A 22,572-nucleotide genomic window follows, 5' to 3' on the forward strand; every position below is an offset into this window, starting at 1 on the left:
TGACCCAACTAGAGAACATCATCAGTGCTAGAAGGAGGAGGAGTTGGAGGAGGAGAAGACAAGAGAGTGAGATGGACTATGGGGTCCTTGTTATCTCTGGGCTTGATGGTTTTGTTGTAGATGTTTCTTGACCCAACTAGAGAACATCATCAGTGCTAGAAGGAGGAGGAGTTGGAGGAGGAGAAGACAAGAGAGTGAGATGGACTATGGGGTCCTTGTTATCTCTGGGCTTGATGGTTTTGTTGTAGATGTTTCTTGACCCAACTAGAGAACATCATCAGTGCTAGAAGGAGGAGGAGTTGGAGGAGGAGAAGACAAGAGAGTGAGATGGACTATGGGGTCCATGTTATCTCTGGGCTTGATGGTTTTGTTGTAGATGTTTGTTGACCCAACTAGAGAACATCATCAGTGCTAGAAGGAAGAGGAGTTGGAGGAGGAGAAGGCAGGAGATGGACTATGGAGTCCTTGTTATCTCTGAAGTTGGTAGTTGTTTTGGAGTCATTTCATGATCTAGTTAGAGACTGCAAGGACTTTCCAAGCAGTAGTCAAAACTGACTCGAAAGCACCAAAATATAAAAGTATGCCGCCCCGAGTCTATGGAGAGGGGCGGCATTATTGTTGTTGTTGTTGTTGTTGTTGTTGTTGTTGTTGTTGTTGTTGTGAGCCGCCCTGAGTCTTCGGAGAGGGGCAGCATACAAATCTAAATAATAAATAAATAAATAAATAATAATTATTATTATTTATTAGATTTGTATGCCGCCCCTCTCCGTAGACTCGGGGTGGCTCACAACAGTGATAAAGAACAATATGTATTGACAAATCTAATAATTTAAAATCTAAAATAGCAATTGTACATTTAAAAAATCTAAAAACAAGGAACCCCAATATAAAAAACATATATACAGTCATATCATGCACTAACACTACATAGGCAGGGGGAGATGTCTCAGTTCCCTTACGCTTGACGACAGAGGTGGGTTTTGAGGAATTTACGAAAAGCAAGGCGGGTAGGGGAAGTTCTAATCTTTGGAGGGAGCTGATTCCAGAGGGTCGGAGCCACCACAGAGAAGGCTCTTCCTCTGGGTCCCGCCAGACAACATTGTTTAGTCGACGGGACTCGGAGAAGGCCAACTCTGTGGGACCTAACCGGTCGCTGAGATTCATGCGGCAGAAGGCGGTCTCGCAGGCATCCTGGTCCGGTGCCATGAAGGGCTTTATAGGTAATAACCAACACTTTGAATTGTGACCGGAAACTGATCGGCAACCAATGCAGACTGCGGAGTGTTGGAGTAACATGGGCATATTTGGAAAAGCCCATGATTGCTCTCGCAGCTGCGTTCTGCACGATCTGAAGTTTCCGAACACTTTTCAAAGGTAGCCCCATGTAGAGAGCGTTACAATAGTCGACCCTCGAGGTGATGAGGGCATGAGTGACTGTGAGCAACGACCCCCGGTCCAAATAGGGCCGCAACTGGTGCACCAGGCGAACCTGGGCAAACGGCCCCCTCACCACAGCTGAAAGATGTTTCTCTAATGTGAGCTGTGGATCGAGGAGGACGCCCAAGTTGCGGACCCTCTCTGAGGGGGTCAGTAATTGCCCCCTCCCAGGGTAATGGACAGACAGATGGAATTGTCCTTGGGAGGCAAAACCCACAGCCACTCCGTCTTATCAGGGTTGAGTTTGAGTCTGGCATACAAATCTAATAAATAAATAAATAAAATAAATAATAAATAAAAGTATACAAACCATGCCTTAGCATGTTGTGTGAACACAGCCCTTCTTCCTAACTCTAAACTCTAAACTTTAGTTCCATTGTCAAGACAAAATTGGGCAGAGAGAGAGCGAAGTCTTTCAAGGAATGCAGGACAAACATTTAACAGCTAACTCAGCGAAATGCCCGCACCAAGATAGGTGAGCTATTTGCAAGATAGAAGATATAAATAACTCCGGCTGGGCAATTTTTATCCTCCCCTAAAGCTGAGTCTCACAGCCCAAGCCCAGCAAAATCTATCATGCCTCAGTCGAAAGTGTGGACTTGGGATGCGTTTGTGAGTAGGCACACACAAACCACAGGCGTGGTTGTCATCTGATCTTGATCGGTCGTCCGATTTTTGACTCTGCTGGTTTACAGACAACCCTCACTCTGTAAAAGACCTTGGAAAACTCCTATCAAATGACCTACATGTCAAATCCCATTGCAGCATCATCATCAAAAAGGCTTCAAGAGTTGTTAAATTAATCCTACGTAGCTTCTGCTCTGGTAATCTCACACTACTAACCAGAGCATACAAAACTTTCGCCAGACCAATCCTTGAATACAGCTCATCTGTCTGGAACCTACATCACATTTGGGACATCAACACTTTAGAAAATGTCCAGAGATACTTTACAAGAAGAGCCCTCCACTCCTCCACTAGCAGCAGAATATCCTACGCAACTAGATTTACAATCCTAGGTTTAGAAAGCTTAGAACTACGTCGCCTTAATAATAATAATAACAACAACAACAATAATAATTTACAAATTGCAAAGTTTCTTCTTTCCTTCCTTCCCATATTACAAGTGTCCTTCCTTCGTTCCATATTTCATTTCTTCTTTCCTTAATTTATATATTGCAAACTTCCTTCCTTCCTTCTTTCCTTCCTTCCTTCCTATATTGCAAACTTCATTTCTTCTTTCCTTAATTTATATCCTTCTTTCCTTCCTTCCCATATTGCAAACTTCCTTCCTTATTTCATTTCTTCTTTCCTTAATTTATGCAATTCAAACTTATTTACTTACTTACTCCCTTTCTCCCTCCCTCCCTCCCTTACTTCCCATATTGCAAACTTCCTTTCTTCTTTCGTTTCTTCTTTCCTTAATTTATATATTGTAAACTTCCTCCCTCCCTCCCTCCCTCCCTCCCTTCTTTCCTTCCCATCCTGCAAAATCACCAACGCTGTAAACCTGACACTCCAGCAGCCAAACCACTTAGTGGTACACCTTGGACCGCCTACCCCCCTCTTTCCCAGCGCCATCCATCCCCCCCCCTTCCTTTTCAACAACTCCCTTGCCTGCCCACCCATCAGCCCCATTCGCTTGGCACAGAGGAAGGGCCCCCCCTTTCTTTTTCACCCAGCCCTCTAATCTAACATCCCCAGTGGGAATGTTTACAGCAAACTGCCACTTGAAACATCTTATCAAGGCCTTCTTGTATCTCCTGCCACTCAGGGGGCTGATATTCTCTCAGCTGATCCATTTGGAGGGGAGGAGGAGATGGGTGTTTGCAGGGCAAACCCAGGCTTTGAGACAGAGGAGAGAAAGCAAAGGATGCCGGGCAAAGAAGACCAGGAATTCTTTGGACGCTTTTTTGGGAAGCACTGGTGGCATCTGTTGCTGGAACTTCTCTTGTCGGAACAAGAAAAAGTACACGTTTCTGAAGGCCAGGTTTATTTTATTTTATTTATTTTATTTATTTTATTTATTTTATTTTTTATTTTATTTATTTTATTTATTTTATTTATTTTATTTATTTTATTTATTTTATTTATTTTATTTATTTTATTTATTTTATTTATTTTATTTAATTTTTTATTTTTATTTATTTTATTTATTTTATTTATTTTATTTATTTTATTTATTTTATTTATTTTATTTATTTTATTTATTTTATTTTATTTATTTTATTTTTTATTTTATTTATTTTATTTATTTTATTTTATTTATTTTATTTTTTATTTTATTTATTTTATTTATTTTATTTATTTTATTTTTTATTTTATTTATTTTATTTATTTTATTTATTTTATTTATTTTATTTTATTTATTTTATTTATTTTATTTATTTTATTTATTTTATTTATTTTATTTTATTTTACTTTACTTTACTTTATTCTTTTATTTTATTTATTTCTTTTATTTTATTTTTGTATTTTTGTATTTGTTTGTTTGTTTATTCATTCGTTTGTTTGTTTATTTATTTATTGGATTTGTATGCTGCCCCTCTCCATAGACTCGGGGCGGCTAACAACAGTAATAAAAACAGCATATAACAATCCAATATTAAAACAATTAAAACCCTTATTATAAAACCAAACATGCATACAGACATACCATGCATAAAATTGTAAAGGCCTAGGAGGAAAGAGTATCTCAGTTCCCCCATGTTTGTTGTTTGTTTGTTTGTCAAACAAGTATAGTATTATAGAACATATTAACATAACATAACATAAGTAGAACGTAGTAATAGAAAGATTTGTATGCCGCCCCTCTCCGAAGATGCGGAGTGGCTCATAACAATAATAAAAACAATATTATAGTAGAACAAATCTAATATTAAAAAACATATAAAACCCTATCATATTTAAAAAACCAAACAACACATTCATACCAAACATAAAACAAAATATAAAAGAGCCTGGGGGAAAGGTCTCTCAACTCCCCCATGCCTGGTGGTATAAGTGAGTCTTGAGTAGTTTACGAAAGACAGGGAGGGTGGGGGCAGTTCTAATCTCCGGGGGAGTTGATTCCAGAGGGCCGGGGCCACCACAAAGAAGGCTCATCCCCTGGGGCCCACCAAACGACATTGTTTAGTCGACGGGACCTGGAGAAGGCCAACTCTGTGTGTTCTGTCGGGCTCTCTGGTAGAATCCTCCTAAAAATTCACAGGTACAAATTTCAGACACACACACGTTTGAAAATTCAAACCAATGTTCTTTATAATGAAAATTCACTTAAACCAAGCCCTCTTTTGGTATAGCAAAAAGCACTCATCTCCAAACAAACTGGTAATTTGTACAAGTCCCTTATCAGTTCTGAGATACTTAGCTTGCAGCTGTGAGGCAATTCACAGTCCTTCTTCTTTCACAAAGGGAAACACACTTTGCCCTGGTTTAGTTTCAAAGCGGGGAAAAATCAGCACACAAAAGGTCAAAGTCAGTAAAGCAGTCACGAAACACAACGATCAGATAATCCTCCACAACGGCCAAACCCACAGGCTGCTCTTTATAGCAGCCTCACTAATTACCACAGCCCCATCCAACCACAGGTGGCCTCATTTTCTTTGATAATAATCTCTCAGTTGTTGTTGCCTATGCATCGCTCTCCGCATGCGTGGCTGTATCATTAACTCTTGTTCTGAATCCAAGGAGGAGCTAGATAATTGATCTCCTTCTGAGCTGTCTGACACACTCCCCTCCTCCCTGTCACTCATGTCTTCTTGGTCAGAGGAGCCTTCATCAGCAGATTCCACCGGGAGCAAAACAGGCCTGCAGCATGTGGATGTCTCCCCCATATCCACAGTCCTTGGGGCAGAAGCTGGGGCAGAGCTAACCACAACACTGTGGGATCTTATCGGTCGCTGGGATTCGTGCGGTAGCAGGTGGTTCCAGAGGTATTCTGGTCCAATGCCATGTAGGGCTTTAAAGGTCAAAACCAACACTTTGAATTGTGACCGGAAACTGATTGGCAGCCAATGCAGGCCACGGGGTGTTGTAGAAACGTGGGCGAATCTTGGAAGCCCCACAATGGCTCTCGCGGCCGCGTTCTGCACGATCTGAAGTTTCCGAACACTTTTCAAAGGTAGCCCCATGTAGAGAGCGGTAGGACGGTAGGACAGGGGACATTAGGCACATAAGTGCACATGCATGCCCCTTACAGACCTCTTAGAAAAGGGGAGAGGTCAATTGTAGATAATGTAAGATTTGGGACTTTTATTTTACTTTATTTATTTATATACAGTGGTCCCCCTACTTACGAACTTAATTCGTCCCGTGACCAGGTTCTTATTTAGAAAAGTTTGTAAGTAGAAGCCATTTTTCTCATTGGAACCAATGTAAAAGCAAATAATACGTGCAAACCCATTAGGAAAGAAATAAAAGCTCAGAATTTGGGTGGGAGGAGGAGGAGGAAGAAGAGGAGGAAGAAGACAGTTACTGCCCAGAGTGAAGGGAGCGTTTCTTTTCTCTGGGCGCTGGCAGAAGTTTATTCCCTCTCCAAGCGCCCAGAGAAAGGAAAATGCATTGGGTTCCACTTTGCATTGACACGAGATTCGCCTTCCTGCGCATACGAAGGAAATTTCACGGATTTTCGGCGGGGTTTTTTGCTCTCGTGCAGAAGTGAGGAAATCACCGAAAACCACCAAAATCTTGTGTGCAGTAAGCTGAATTTTGATGCAAAGTGAAACCCACCCCTGTTCCTGGGCATATTTCCATCTTCAGCGCTACTAAGTATGGGAAGGTAGAAATGGCTAGAAAATATAATAGAGTCCATACGCTTGAGGTGAAGGTGTCCTGGCCTAAGAATATGTGGTGATTTAGTGTGTATGGGCGACCTCTAGTGGCCCATGGTTGTAGTGCAAGGAGGGAAGTGAAATGCCCAAGCAAGATACCCCTGGAAATCCTCAGTCACCCCAGGTCAGAGTTCTCCCAAAGGTGCTTTTTCAAGAGGCTGCTAGACTTCCTTTGATTTTCCCTTGAAGATGTTTTGCTTCTTGTCCAAGAAGGTTCTTCCTCTCTGACTTAGTGGTGAAAGGAAACCAGGTCTTCTTCTTCTTCTTCTCTTTCTCCTCCTCCTCCTCCTCTTTCTGCCCAGAGTCCATTTTGGAGATGGGTGGCTTATAAATCGAATAAAGAGAATTGAATTGAATTCTCCTCCTCCTCCTTCTTCCTCTTCCTTTCTCCTCCTCCTCCTCTTCTTCCACCTCCTTCTATTCTTCTTCTCCTTCTAGTCCTTCTCCTTCCACTTCTTCTTCTCCTCCTCCTCTTCTTCTCCTCCCTTCCCCTCCTCCTCTTCTTCCTCCTCCTCCTCCTCTTCTTCTTCCTCCTCCTCCTCTTTCTGCCCAGAGTCCATTTTGGAGATGGGTGGCTTATAAATCGAATAAATCGAATTGAATTCTCCTCCTCCTCCTTTCTCTTCCTTTCCCTTCCTCCTCCTCCTCCTCTTCTTCTTCTTCTTCCTCCTCCTTCTTCTCCTCTCTCTTCCACCTCCTTCTATTCTTCTTCTTCTTCTCCTTCTAGTCTTTCTCCTTCTCATTCCGCTTCTTCTTCCTCCTCCTCTTCTTCTTCTCCCTTCTCCTCCTCTTCTTCTTCTTCTTCAACCTCTTCTATGATCTGCCTGGGAAAACTCAGCACCTGCATAGCCAGAACATTAGAGGACTAGAAAGACCTCCAAGATTCCTTTCCAAATTTGTTAGTCTCTTATTCTGCTGGCCTTGGCTACAAGCCCCATCAACTTAGGTAGGCCTGACTTGGAAAAAAACCCGGTGAAGTTGTCCATGCACCAAGGGCTGCCTGCGACTACTCGGTTCTAGGCTTCTGTCGAGCCCAAGCCTGCGCAGAAAACTCTCCCAAGCATTCACATGCTTAACTGGTCGGCAGAGATGTTAATCGGGGACGGCGTTGGCCTCCCTTAATGAGAGGTGACAGTGGCTCCAGCTTTTTAAGATGGAATTAGCAAAGAATGGATCTTCCCGGAGTTTGTCTCTGGTGCGTCTTTCTCCAAGCGTCTCAGTTGCTCGGGGGGTTAAAGGCCGCCTCTTGGCTACCAACTTAGTTTTCCCCGCTAAGCCAACTTTTGCCCTAACTTGGGGACATCAAGGCTCATTTGGGCAATTCCCTTCCGAGGGGACGGGATCACATCAACAAGTGGTCGCTAAACTCTGAGTAACCTTAACCCTTTCAAAGGTGGCCAAGCAGATTGCCGTTTTTGAAATGTCAGCCCGGGCGGAGGGAGGGTTTCTAAACACACAAGCCCTCCTTGTTATTAACTCCATGTCATTAACTCAGTGGAATGTAAAATCACATTAAATCAAAAGTTCTTCTTTCTCTCCGACTGGCTCCACCCGCGACGCCACCCAACTAAGGGCTTTTGTCTCCGGCTCGCTCCGTAAAAACGTTGTGCTTTCTCGATATAAAGGATGAGAAAAAAAATATATCAAAAAATGAACTCAAAGGCAGAGTGCAATTCCATCCGCCCTTCTTAATGTTTGTTTGTTTGTCTGTCTGTCTGTCTGTCTGTCTGTCTGTCTGTCTGTCTGTCTGTCTGTCTGTATCTATCTATCTATCTATCTATCTATCTATCTATCTATCTATCTATCTATCTATTTGCTAGATTTGTATGCCGCCCCTCTCCGTAGACTCGGGGCGGCTCACAACACAATAAAACAGTTCATGACAAATCTAATAATTTACAATTTAAAATATTTTAAAAACCCCATTATTAAGCAGACATACATACAAGCATACCATACATAAATTATATAGGCCCGGGGGAAATATCTCAGTTCCCCCATGCCTGACGACAAAGGTGGGTTTTGAGGAGTTTACCAAAGGCAAGGAGGGTAGGGGCAGTTCTAATCTCTGGGGGGAGCTGGTTCCAGAGAGTCGGGGCCGCCACAGAGAAGGCTCTTCCCCTGGGGCCCGCCAAACGACATTGTTTAGTTGACGGGACCCAGAGAAGGCCCGCTCGGTGGGACCTAATCGGTCGCTGGGATTCGTGTGGCAGAAGGCGGTCTCGGAGATATTCTGGTCCGATGCCATGAAGGGCTTTATAGGTCATAACCAACACTTTAATTGTGACCGGAAATTGATCGGCAACCAATGTAGACTGCGGAGTGTTGGTGTAACATGGGCATATTTGGGGAAGCCCATGACTGCTCTCGCAGCTGCATTCTGCACGATCTGAAGTTTCCAAACATTTTTCAAAGGTAGCCCCATGTAGAGAGCGTTACAGTAGTCGAACCTCGAGGTGATGAGGGCATGAGTGACTGTGAGCAGTGAGTCCCGGTCCAAATAGGGCCGCAACTGGTGCACCAGGCAAACCTGGGCAAACGCTCCCCTCGCCACAGCTGAAAGATGGTTCTCTAATGTGAGCTGTGGATCGAGGAGGACGCCCAAGTTGTTATCTTCCCTGTTAAGATTTTTCAATTGTGGTTCCATGTAAAGGGGTCACCTCTGTCTCTGGTTTTTCTACAAAAATAATTTATTATTTAGATTTGCATTAGAATCAAGATCACATGAAGTGTTAATATCACTTTATAAGGCCTTGGTAGGGCCACACTTGGAATACTCCATTCAGTCTTGGTCGCCATGATGCAAAAAGGATGTTGAGATTCTAGAAAAAGTGCAGAGAAGAGCAACAAAGATGATTTGGGGACTGGAGGCTAAAACATATGAAGAACGGTTGCAGGAACTGGGCAGGGCTAGTTTAATGAAAGGAAGGACCAGAGGGGAGACATGATAGCAGCCTTCCAATATCTCAGGGGTTGCCACAAAGAAGAAGGATCAAGCTCTTCTGCAAAGCACCTGAGGGTAGAATAAGAAGCAACGGGTGGAAACTAAACAAGGAGAGAAGTAACTTAGAAGTAAGGAGAAATTTCCTGACAGTCAGAATGGTTGATCAATGGAACAGCTTGCCTCCGGAAGTTGTGAATGCTCCAACACTGGAAGTTTTTAAGCAGATGTTGGATAACCATCTGTCTGAAGTAGTGTAGGGTTTTCTGCCTAAGCAGGGGGTTGGACTAGAAGACCTCCAAGGTCCCTTCCAACTCTGTTCTTCTTGTTGTTGTTGTTGTTATGGTGTTGTTGTTAATAATAATAATAATAATAATAATAATAATAATAATAATAATATAATGGACACACTGCTCCAGCCCTGGTATGAGTGGATATTAAATGGATGGTTCAAATGCTTGGAAGAGATAGATAGATAGATAGATAGATAGATAGATAGATAGATAGATAGATAGATAGATAGATAGATAGTATTTATTATTATTATTATTATTTATTAGATTTGTATGCTGTCCCTCTCCGTAGACTCGGGGCGGTTCACAAGATAGATAGATAGATAGATAGATAGATAGATAGATAGATAGATAGATAGATAGATAGATAGATAGATGATAGATAGATAGATAAGATAGATAGATAGATGATAGATGGATAGATGGATAGATGGATAGATAGATAGATAGATGATAGATGGATAGATAGATGATAGATAGATAGATAGATAGATGATAGATGGATAGATAGATGATAGATGGATAGATAGATAGATAGATAGATGATAGATGGATAGATAGATGATAGATGGATAGATAGATAGATAGATAGATAGATAGATGAAAGATGGATAGACAGACAGACAGACAGACAGATAGGTAGAATGTAGATCCTTACATATGCATGTAAAGATTTATCTCCACTATATCTATCTATGTATATATAAGGATATGTAAGGAGTTATATAAGGATATAAGGATACATATATTTACTAATAGAGAAACAGATAAAAGCTCTAAATGAAATACAGTTTAACTTAACATATACATGAAATCTAACGTTAAGGCAATTCAACCTAGAATCATGAAGGTGGTTGTTATGAATATTTGGAAATGTGTTGTTTTGTATTGTCTGTATGTTTGTTTTTAATGTTTAAACTCAGTAAAAAATATTTTTTTAAAGAAGATATAATGTAGAGACTGACAGACAGATAGATAGAATGTAGAGATGGATGGATGGATGGATAGATGGATATGGATGGATGGATGGATGATAGATGATTTAGAGATAAGATTTGTTTATTTATTTAATTACTTACTTACTTACTTACTTACTTACTTACTTACTTACTTATTGGATTTGTATGCCGCCCCTCTCCGGAGACTCGGAGCAGCTAACAGCAACAATAAAACAGTGTACAATAGTAATCTAATACTAAAAACGATTAAAAACCCATTAATATAAAAACCAGACATACATACATACATACCATGCATAGAATTGTAAAGGCCTAGGGGGAAGATATGGTAGAAGTCAGTGTGTGTGTATGTGTGAAACATATTTATTTATATAATACTACAGCATCTTTGATTTGGATACCGGCCGCGCAATTGCCTGGCATTAGAACTTCTCTGTGTTGACCTATGCCGCTTGTCCTATATCCATCCGATGCTCCTTCTGTAGAAGAGGCCATCCCTCAAGTCGAAATGCAAACAGAAGACACCCAGTGTGTTTTATGATGGAATCAAGGGTAATGAATGAGAATCTATGTGCCTTTGTTAGTTTTGGCTCAGACACGCCGAATTCCCTACGAATCTAGGAACTCCATCCCAGCCAGAGAGGAGACAGATGGAAACTAGATGTTTAAAGCTTCCAGTTTGACACTCCTTCGGGGTTATGGGATGGTAGTTGATGCTTCTGTTAGTGGAATTCAACAAGGAAGGATTATCAAGACTTGAAAAATACCATTGGTTCGACATGAGAACGAAGAGGCTGCGAAGGGACCATTTATCAAGCTCGGTGGACGTCTAATAAAGCCAAGACATTTTGCATTCAAATACATTCACTTATTCCGAAGATTTTTAAAGATTAAAGTAGAACCGAAATCAGAGGGCCTTTTTTTCTGAGGATTAATGTGACAGGCAGACAACTGGGAGGGGGTGGGGGAAGGCACAGAACTCTGTTTTTGTTAACTATAGCAAGATTAGTATATGTTCCATAGTGGAAAAGTTTGGGCTTTTCCCCCCGACAGTAGAGGAATGATTGATGATGATGGTGGGACTTGCAGAGATGGACAAATGTAATTCCTTGGATTTTTTTTTTAAAAAAGAATGGCAATATCTACATTTATTGCTGACTGGAAAGCTCTTACAGACTTTTCACATGAAACTGAAAAAAAAAATTGAACTGATAATTTGAGCGTTCAGTTCTAGAGACCTCACCTACAAAAAGATATTGACAAAATTGAACGGGTCCAAAGACGGGCTACAAAAATGGTGGAAGGTGTTAAGCATAAAACTTACCAGGAAAGACTTCATGAACTCAATCTGTAGAGTCTGGAGAACAGAAGGAAAAGTGGGGGGGGGGGGGGGGCACGACATGATCAAAACATTTAAATATGTTAAAGGGTTAAATAAGGTTCAGGAGGGAAGTGTTTTTAATAGGAAAGTGAAGACAAGAACAAGGGGACACAATCTGAGGTTTGTTGGGGGAAAGATCAAAAGCAACATGAGAAAATATTATTTTACCGAAAGAGTAGTAGATGCTGGGAACAAACTTCCAGCAGACGTGGTTGGTCAATCCACAGTCACTGAATTTAAACGTGCCTGGGAAAAACATAGATCCATCCTAAGATAAAATACAGGAAATAGTAGACTAGATTATTATTATTATTTATTATTTATTCGATTTGTATGCCGCCCCTCTCCGAAGACTCGGAGATGGACCAGGGAGTCTTTTTCTGCCATCAATCTTCTATGTTTCTATGATTTGTAGATTTGTAGATCATAAAAATAAAAAAATAGATAATAAAAAGCGAGTGCTTTTTTTTTTTTAAATCAAGAGTAAAAGATAATTTGGAACCATAATTTTGTAGGAAAAGGCCAGGCTGAGTGAAGGTTCCCTGACTGCCCACAAGTCCAGCCTACCTTAAATTCCTTTTAAAAAAAATATAATTTATTTATAAATACAGAAAAAAAGGGGGGAAAGGGGGGGGGAAGGAAAGGATGAACAGAAGAAAAAAAGAGGGGGTAGGGAAAGGGGGTAGAAAATCAAGAAATTTGGAAAAATAGTAACATTATACATCATGGTACATAAATTCCTTAGTATCATTATAATGTTTCTTAAACATTGTAAATAAACAGTATCCTTATTATTACCAACTACAGTGATACCTTGTCTTACGAACTTATTTGGTTCCGGGACGAGGTTTGTAAGGTGAAAAGTTTGTAAGACAAGACAATGTTTCCCATAGGAATCAATGGAAAAGTGATTAATGCGTGCAAGCCCAAAACTCACCCCTTCTGCCAGCTGAAGCGCCCGTTTTTGCACTGCTGGGATTCCCCTGAGGCTCCCCTCCATGGGAAACCCCATCTCTGGACTTCCGTGTTTTTGTGATGCTGCAATTTCGCTGAGGCTCCCCTCGCTGGGAGACCCCACCTCCGGACCTCTGTTGCTAACGAAGTGCCTGTTTTTGTGCTGCTGGGATTCCCCTGCAGCATCGCAAAAACACGGAAGTCTAGAGGTGGTGTTTCCCATGGAGGGGAGCCTCAAGGGAATCCCAGCAGCGCAAAAACGGATGCTTCGCTGGCAACAGAAGTTCGGAGGCGGGGCATCCCAGTGGCGGGCGGCTTGGGTTTGTAAGGTGAAAATAGTTTGGAAGAAGAGGCAAAAAAAATCTTAAACCTTGGGTTTTTATCTCGAAAAGTTTGTATGACGAGGGGTTTGTAAGATGAGGTATCACTGTACAGTATATCTTAAATTGTAGTAGTAAATCTTACATCTCGTTTCCAATGAAATATCAATTTCTAGTATATGTATACATCTATATATATTGGGTAATAATAGATAAGTAAAGGTGATTTATAAAAGAAGAGTACGAAGATTTTAAAGTTTAGTTACAGGTGGAAAGATTTGGAGTTGGGAAAGATTTGATTTGATTACAATTTAGTTGGTTTTGGAATTGTTTTGTAAATTAATTTGAATCAATTTTGAACGTTCAGAAATAAGATAAGGTTATTAGTATTTTCATAATATAAAAGTTTGGTATTTTTTTTGCTGAAACCCATTTGTACCAATTATCCCATATTTTACAATATTCTGAATCTTTTTTGTTTTGTGTTTCCATTGCTATTTTGGACATTTCCGCACAGTCTATAATTTTGGTTTTCTTTATAGGACATTGCTGTGGTCATCTTATAATTTATTGACCAAGTTTTCTCCCATTCACTTAAATTGATTGTGTAACCAAAATTTTGAGCCCAGGCTATCATACATCCTTTAACTTGCTCTTCGCAATTTCCCTGTGTTAATAAATAATTGTATAATTTAGAAATCATTTTTGCTAGAGGGCCGAAAATGATTGTATCCATTGCGTTGTCGTTTTGGAATCCAAATTGTTTTTTATGTTCTTTGTATTTTGATTTGATTTGTAAGTATGATAGCCAATCCATATTTATCCCTTTGTCTTGTAATTGTTGTTTCGGTATAAGAAGATCGGATTTGTCAAGTAGTTGGTGGTATCTCAATATTCTTTATAGGACATTGCTGTGGTCATCTTATAATTTATTGTCCAAGTTTTCTCCCATTCAGTTAAATTGATCGTGTAACCAAAATTTTGAGCCCAGGCTATCATACATCCTTTAACTTGCTCTTTGCAATTTTCCAGTGTTAATAAAGAATTGTATCATTTAGAAATCATTTTTGGTAGAGGGCCGAAAAAGATTGTATCTATTGCGTTGTCGTTTTGGAATCCAAATTGTTTGTATTTTGATTTGATTTGTAAGTATGATAGCCAATCCATATTTATCCCTTTTTCTTGTAATTGTTGTTTTGGTATAAGAAGATAGGATTTGTCAAGTAGTTGGTGGTATCTCAATATTTTGCTATGGGAGAAAAGATTAGGAAAAGTTAGTAATTCATTTGGAAATAGCCATTTGGGTATTGAGGTGTAATAATTCTTCTTAATCGTATACCAAATTTCCCTTGACTGTTAGTTGGTCAGATTCTTGTAGAGAACTTAAGCTTGCATTTCTCTTGAATTGCCTGAATCTATTGTCAGATTATTCATGAACTGGGAAAGCCAATGGTAACAAGGTCAGCCAATGAATAGGCATAGCAACCAAGTCAGCCAATAGTGTATTTTTCAAAGTATAAGATGCACCTTTTTCCTCCCTAAAAGAGGCTGATAATTTGTCGTGTCTTATACTCTGAATGTAGCTTTTTTCCAGCCCTAATTAGCTGCTAACACTCTTCCCAGCTCTTACCTTGCAGGCTCTTTCATTGTTACTCTCTATGAAGAATATTTTCCAAACTCTGTCTTTGTATGGTTTTTTCCCCCATTACTTTACTTGCGCTGAATGTTTCTTTCCAGCCTTAACCAGGTGCTAACCAAGTAAAGAAATCTAAATAGATAAATAGATAGATAAATAAATAAATAAATAAATAATAAACTGAAGACCTCACCTATAAAAAGACATTGATAAAATCGAACGGGCTACAAAAATGGTGGAAGGTCTGAAGCATCAAACGTATCAGGAAAGACTTAATGAACTCAATCTGTATAGTCTGGAGGACAGAAGGGAAAGGGGGGGACATGATTGAAACATTTAAATATGTTAAAGGGTTAAATAAGGTCCAGGAGGGAAGTGTTTTTAATAGGAAAGTGAACCCAAGGACAAGGGGACACAATCTGAGGTTTGTTGGGGGAAAGATCAAAAGCAACATGAGAAAATATTATTTTACCGAAAGAGTAGTAGATCCTTGGAACAAGCTTCCAGCAGACGTGGTTGGTCAATCCGCAAGAACTGAATGTAAACATGCCTGGGATAAACATAGATCCATCCTAAGATAAAATAAAGGAAATAGTATAAGGGGAGACTAGATGGACCAGGGGGTCTTTTTCTGCTGTCAATCTTCTATGTTTCTATGTTTCTATAAACCATTACTGGGTCCAGCTATAAACCATGGTTGACCTCCAAGGTCCCTTTCCATTGTTATGTTATTCTCCCATCACACAAACACAAACACACACATAGATTTTGTTTTTCCTTCTCTGAAGTGTGACTTGGCGCCCAGCTGATGCAACTTGACTTCTCATGACCATGGGGAGACTTGGGGGCACAGCATCTCCAGTTAGGCCTAACATGGTTTCAGAAGGAAGTTGTGAAAAAATATCCACCGGGCCAATTCACATGTCTTCTGCAGCCCTGCTGGGCATCGGCTGGCCAGAGTGCAACCGTCCAAAAGGCAAAGATGGTTATCACCATTTTTGCAAATTGGCCAGATGTCTCCCTTGCAGCATAACGCTGACAATTCCCCTTTGTTTTTTTCTCGGGCCCAGCGTTCTTTGTTATTTCTGCAAATATTTCCAGGTGTGGGATGAGGGAGATAAACAAGAGAGATAGTGGAACGACTCCTTACACTTTCTTTGCGCTTGACCTCTGTGCGGTGAAGAAAATTAGGAGCAAAGATATTTGCAACCGGGAAATAGGAAAATAAAAGGCCATTGAGATTTTCAAATTGGCATCATACTGGATTGGTAGCCTAGGTTGTCAATTCCAGTCTTCCCTTAGGTGTGGACACTGATTTGGGGAATACGACCAGTGTCCTTTCTCTCTGTCCAACTGAATTCACAGGGGAAGAACACAAAGAGTAGGAGGAGTTGGGGTAGGGGAAGAAAATGGAAGAAGAAGAAGAAGAAGAAGAAGAAGAAGAAGAAGAAGAAGAAGAAGAAGAAGAAGAAGAAGAAGAAGAAGAAGAAGAAGAAGAAGAAGGGAGGAAGAAGAAGGGAGGAAGAAGGAGAAGGAAGGAGGAGAAGGAGAAGGGAGGAAGAAGAAGGAGAAGGAGAAGGAAGGAGAAGAAGGAGAAGAAGAAGAAGAGAAAGACAGACAGACAGAAAGAAAGACAGAAAGAAAGAAAGAAAGAAAGAAAGAGGAATACGGAGGAAGGAGGAAGAAAGAAGGAGGAGGAGGAGAAATCTTTCACTTAGCAACGTAAATTTTGGGCTCAGTGGATATCATAACTCGAGGACTGCCTGGTATTTGAGTAAATCTCCATCCAAACACTGCTCTGTATCCAAAACAGCTTATATTACAAGCCTGTAAAAAAAAAACCAATGTTGAATGATTCAAACTTCTTTAACACTCTTCTTATGCTCAGGAACCCATCTTGCAATGGGAATTGTTTGTTTGTTTATTTGTTTGTTGAGTGGGTGGGTGAGTCGGTAGGTTGGTTATTTAGTTATTTATTTATTTATTTATTTAGTGAGTGAGTGAGTTAGTTAGTTAGTTAGTTAGCTTGTTTGTTTGTTTCTGCCTGAACGCCGATTCCCAACCATCCATCAACCAGATTCGCTTTTCTGCTGCACTTCGGATCACCCCTGTCCCACTCTTCACTCAAAAGAGTGAAAGTTGGGGGGTGGGTGGGGTGGAAGAGGGCAGAGATGGAGGGGAGGGGGGGACAATGGAGGCTCTGAGCCAACCCCCACTTTCCAAGGCAGGCCTCTTTGCAAAGGATTCCCCTAAACTGGGAACCCCTGTTTCTCTCTGTTCTCGGATGTTGGAGACCGAAGTGGGGTGGGGGGGGGGTAGCAAGGAAAGGAGCAGAGGGCTAGTGTTGACAGCCCCCCTCCCTCTCTGTCCCCCTCCCCCCATTCGATCAGGCTGTCAGAGGGCTCCAACCTTTGATCACAGCGCAGTCTCCCTCCTCCTCCTCCTCCTCCTCCTCCTCCTCCTCCTCCGCACTGGCAAGCCCAGATGTGGCTTTGATCAAAGGCAGCTGTTGCCTGGACTATCCTGGGCAGCCCACTCGGGCTCCAGCAAAGAAGGAAACCAGGAGAAAGGAAGGGTGATGGATGGAGGAGGACCAGGGTGGGTGGGAAGGATCAGGCGGCTGCCTCTCTTCCAGGTTCCTTTGCTAGAGAGAAGCTGCCCCCGTGCTTCTTGGCTCATTTACTTGTCTGTCTGTCAGTCAGTCCATCCATCCGTCTGTCTGTCTATCACTATCTATCTATCTATCTATCTATCTATCTATCTATCTATCTATCTACCTACCTACATATCTATCTGATCAATCATCTATCATCTAATATCTATCTATCTATCTATCTATCTATCTATCTATCTATCTACCTACCTACCTACCTACATATCTATCTGATCAATCATCTATCATCTAATATCTATCTATCTATCTATCTATCTATCTATCTATCTATCTACGGTATCTATCTATCTATCTATCTATCTATCTATATATATATCATTTATCTCTCATCTGTCCATCATCTGTCTTATCCCTCATCCACATCTCTCTCATCTGTCATCTATTGTCCATCACCCATCTATTTATCTACCATTCATCTCTCTCTCTCTCTCACCAATCTATCATATCTCTCTTTCTCTCTCTCATCTATCTATCTATCTATCTATCTATCATTTATCTCTCATCTGTCCATCATGTATCTTATCCCTCATCCACATCTCTCTCATCTGTCATCTATTGTCCATCACCCATCTATTTCTCTATCATTCATCTCTCTCTCTCTCTCTCACCAATCTATCATATCTCTCTTTCTCTCTCTCATCTATCTATCTATCTATCTATCTATCTATCTATCTATCTATCTATCTACCTACCTACCTACCATCTATCTATCCATCCATCCACCCACCCATCCACCCACCCACCCATCTATCTCTCTATCATCTCTCTATCATCTCTCCATCATCATCTATCTTATCTCTCATCCGTATCTCTCTCTCATCTATCATCTATTGTCTATCACCCATCTATTTCTCTATCATCCATCTCTATCTCTCTCCAATCTATCATATCTCTCTTTCTCTCTCTCATCTATCTTCCATCATCTATCTATCTGTCTGTCTGTCTATCTCTGTCTGTCTGTCTAATATATATATATATATATATATATATATATATATATATATATATATATATATATATATATATCCCTCCCTCCCTACTTACCTATCAACAAATATTTTCCATCACTTCTGCATACTTGACTTCCCGGAGTCACATGCCCCCCATGGCATGGCTCCGTGCCCCCCCCCCCCGGGGAGTCCACCCCACTATTTGAGAAGCACTGGCTTAATGGGACTGGTTTAGCAAGGGCCAGCAGGAAGGATGCACCAGTAAGGCTGAGCCACCCCCTCCCCACTGCGCCCAACCCCAGGAGACCAGCCACAGAGGCTTTGCATTTTTAGGTCTCTGGTCTGCCCTCTGAGAATCCAGTCGTGGGGCTGCAGGCATCCCATAATATTATTTCCTCGCTGGGTGACCTCTGCCCCCGTGGGTTTGGCCATCGTCTGTCCAGCTCATTAGATAAAGGCAGACACCTAATGCCACTTGGCAGGTTGATCCGGACGGGATGGCTGGGAGAAAGTCTCTTATTAGGGAGCATTAGCCGGCTCCAGCCCTTCCCACCAAGCGGCCGGCCTGCTCCGGGCTTCTTTCTTCTTCTTTTTAAAAAAAGTTTTCATTCAGTTCAGCCATGAGCTGCATTGGCTCTCTTCCCAACAGGGACACTGGGCAGCCAAGTGAAGATTCCAATTGAAAGGACACAACGAGACAATTAATAAAAGAAACATTAAAAAGAACTGGAAACCCTAAGGAGGAAAAATTAAAACCATTCTAAGTCTGTCTGTCTGTCTGTCTGTCTGTCTATCCATCAACCTACCTACCTACCTATCTATTCCCCCTTTCTATAATTATCTACCTACCTACCTACCTACATACCTATCTATTCCCTTTCTATAATTATCTATCTATCTATCTATCTATCTATCTATCTATCTATCTATCTATCTATCTATCTATCTATCTATCTTTCCCCTTCTATAATCTCTTTCTCTCTCTCTCTCCCCCCCCACCTACCTACCTACCTTTCCATCTATCCATCTATCTATTCCCCCTTTCTATAATTATCTATCTATCTATCTATCTATCTATCTATCTATCTATCTATCTATCTATCTACCTACCTACCTATCTTTCCCCCCTTCTATAATCTCTCTCTCTCCCTCTCTCCCCCTACCTACCTACCTTTCCATCTATCCATCTATCTATTCCCACTTTCTATAATTATCTATCTATCTATCTATCTATCTATCTATCTATCCCCCCTTCTATAATCTCTCTCTCTCTCTCCCCCTACCTACCTATCCATCTAAACATCTATCTATTCCCCCCTTTCTATAATTATCTATCTATCTATCTATCTATCTATCTATCTATCTATCTATCTATCTATCTATCTATCTTTTCCCCCTTTCTATAATCTCTCTCTTTCTCTCCACCTACCTACCTACCTACCTACCTACCTACCTATTTTATTAGTGGTATTTATATGCTGCCCAATTCCAAATGGACTCTGGGCAGTTTATAATCCAGAAGAAAACAGGGGAGGAGGAGGAGGAAGAGGAAACATAAGCATAATTGGTCATAAACCAAGGACTACCTATAAACCATGGCTGAACAAAAATAAGAGGAGAAGGAAGCATAACATAAGTGGTGATAAACCAAGGACTAGCTATAATCCAGGTTTGGACAAAAGAAAGAGGAGGAGGAGGAGGAGGAGGAGGAGGAGGAGGAGGAGGAGGAGGAGGAGGAGGAGAGTCCTCGGAGAGGAGCGGCATACAAATCCAATTAAAATAAAATAAAATAAATAAATGAGGAGAAAGAGGAAGCCTAAGCATTATTGGCCATAAGACTAACTATAAACCATGGCTGAACAAAAGGAGGAGGAGGAGGGGGAGGAGGAGGGGGAGGAGGAGGAGGGCGAGAAGGAAACATAAGCATAATTGGTCAAAAGTTGAGGTCTAGCTACAAACTATGGCTGAACAAAAGGAAGAGAAGGAAGCATAAGCATACCTTGTCATAAATTGAGGATTAGCTATAATCCATTGTTGAACAAGAGGGAGGAGGAGGAAGAAGCATAAGCATAATTGGACATAAATCGAGGACTAGCTATAAACCATGGCTGAAAAAAAGTAAGGCTTATTGTGAACCCACTCCGTAAGTCTCTCGTTCTTGTTCAGTGTCAGGGGCAACAAAACCAAACCTTTTTGTATATTTTTTTCCTGTAACATCCTGTAAATAGCGATTCCCGGAGGAGCGAGTTGGAGATTGTTCCTGTCCTCTGCCGCCACCTGCCGACCGTTCCCGGAAGCATTGCATTAACTCGGGGCTGCCTGTGCGCATGCTTTGAACAAGTGTTTTCAAAGGACTCCGGGCAAAGAGGAGGGGGGGGGGGAGATTTCGATGCCCTATTGCCGGTTCTCATTTGAACTTTGTTTAATGTTTCCGAAGAACATATGTAGATAGAGGGGGGAACTTAATCAGTAGGTAGAAAGATACAGAATGTAATTTAATGGAATGGAATATGACAACAGAGTTGGAAGGGACCTTGGAGGTCATCTAGTCCTGTGGTTTTCAACTTTTTTTGAGCTGCGGCACATTTTTTACATTTACAAAATCCTGGGGCACACCACCAACCAAAATAACACAAAATGACACTCTAACACAGTACATATTATACATATTATCACAATTCAAAGTGTTGGTTATGACCTATAAAGCCCTTCATGGCATTGGACCAGAGTACCTCCGGAACTGCCTGCTACGGCGCGAATCCCAGTGACTGATAAGGTCCCACAGAGTTGGCCTTCTCCAGGTCCCGTCAACTAAACAATGTCGTCTCGCGGGCCCCAGGGGAAGAGCCTTCTCTTTGGCGGCCCCGGCCCTCTGGAATCAACTCCCCCCGGAGATTAGAATTGCTCCCACCCTCCTTGTCTTCCGTAAACTACTTAAGACCCACCTATACCGCCAGGCATGGGGGATTTGAGACACCTTTCCCCCAGGCTCCTTATAATTTATGTTTGGTATGTATGTGCTGTTTGGTTTTCAATTATCATAGTTTTTTTTAATATTAGATTTGTGCCAGTATAATATTGTTTTTATCGTTGTGAGCCGCCCCGAGTCTTCGGAGAGGGGCGGCATACAAATCTAATAAATTATTATTATTATTATTATTATTATTATTATTATTATTATTAATTCAAAAGAATAGCCCCTGGATAGGCTAACTCAAAAGTACTTCCATGTATTTCAAAACTGACTTTACTTGGCTAAGCACAAGAACTCAACGTTTTTCAGGGCAAGAATATTGCAAATGAAATGACAATCTGGTGTCACAAAAATGAATGTGTTCACTCCCTTTGACTTCACAGTTGACTTCCCACACAACTATCTCCTCAAACTTCTATTTACTGTGTTCATGAAATTGGATATAAAGCTGGACAAATATCTATCTACATCATCAGGATAACCAGCTGAGGTTTCATCTAGGGGTGGCAACATTTACCTCCAGTCCTGACCAGGATTAGAAATCGGGACCACGGGGAGGACTAGCAGCTTCAACTACTCGCCAAGGCCGCAAAATGACAAGTGTGAGGCAGCCCGAACGGGGCCTTCCTGGGCGTAGATGAGAGGCGACCTGCTATTGGTTCATCGCTAGTGGTGGGGATGAATCCTAGAAGGTGATTGGTCAGTGAGTGTTCCCTGGGCCTCCACTCTTCCTGTCGCTGATAGGTGGAGGGATTGTGAGTGGAATGTTTATGTTTGGATGGAGGTGGCTGGCGGTGGGCCGGATAAATGGCCTCCTTGGGCCATATCCGGCATGGAGGCCGTAGTTTGGGGACCTATGTTTAATTTCCCCATGGCACACCTGAGCATGTCTCACGGCACACTGATTGAAAAGCACTGTTCTAGTCCAACCCCCTGCTTAGGCAGGAAACCCTCCACCACTTCAGACAGATGGTTAACCAACATCCTCTTAAAAACCTCCAGTGTTGGAGCATTCATAACTTTTGGAGGTAAGTCCTTCCACTGGTTAATTGTTCTCACCAATAGAATAGAATATAATGGAATGGAATAGAACAGAATAGAATTAAAGTGGAATAGAATATGGAATGGGTTAGAAAATGGAATGGAATAAAATAAGAATAGAATAGAATGGAATAGAATTAAAGTGGAATAGAATAGAATATGGAATGGGATAGAAAATGG

The 22,572-nt window shown here is 41.2% G+C and overlaps 1 long non-coding RNA gene across 1 annotated transcript; it reads right to left on the reverse strand.

The window, feature by feature from the left end:
• Positions 1-12,422: 12,422 nt before the first annotated feature.
• On the reverse strand, positions 12,423-15,043 carry LOC139172952 (uncharacterized). The gene is made up of 2 exons (XR_011559958.1): positions 14,947-15,043; positions 12,423-14,366 (listed from the first exon to the last, which is right to left on the reverse strand). It is a non-coding gene; the product is annotated as an uncharacterized lncRNA (long non-coding RNA).
• Between the last annotated feature and the right edge of the window lie 7,529 nt (positions 15,044-22,572).

Source organism: Erythrolamprus reginae, chromosome 10 (genome assembly GCF_031021105.1).
Source record: "Erythrolamprus reginae isolate rEryReg1 chromosome 10, rEryReg1.hap1, whole genome shotgun sequence".
Lineage (NCBI taxonomy): Eukaryota > Metazoa > Chordata > Lepidosauria > Squamata > Dipsadidae > Erythrolamprus > Erythrolamprus reginae.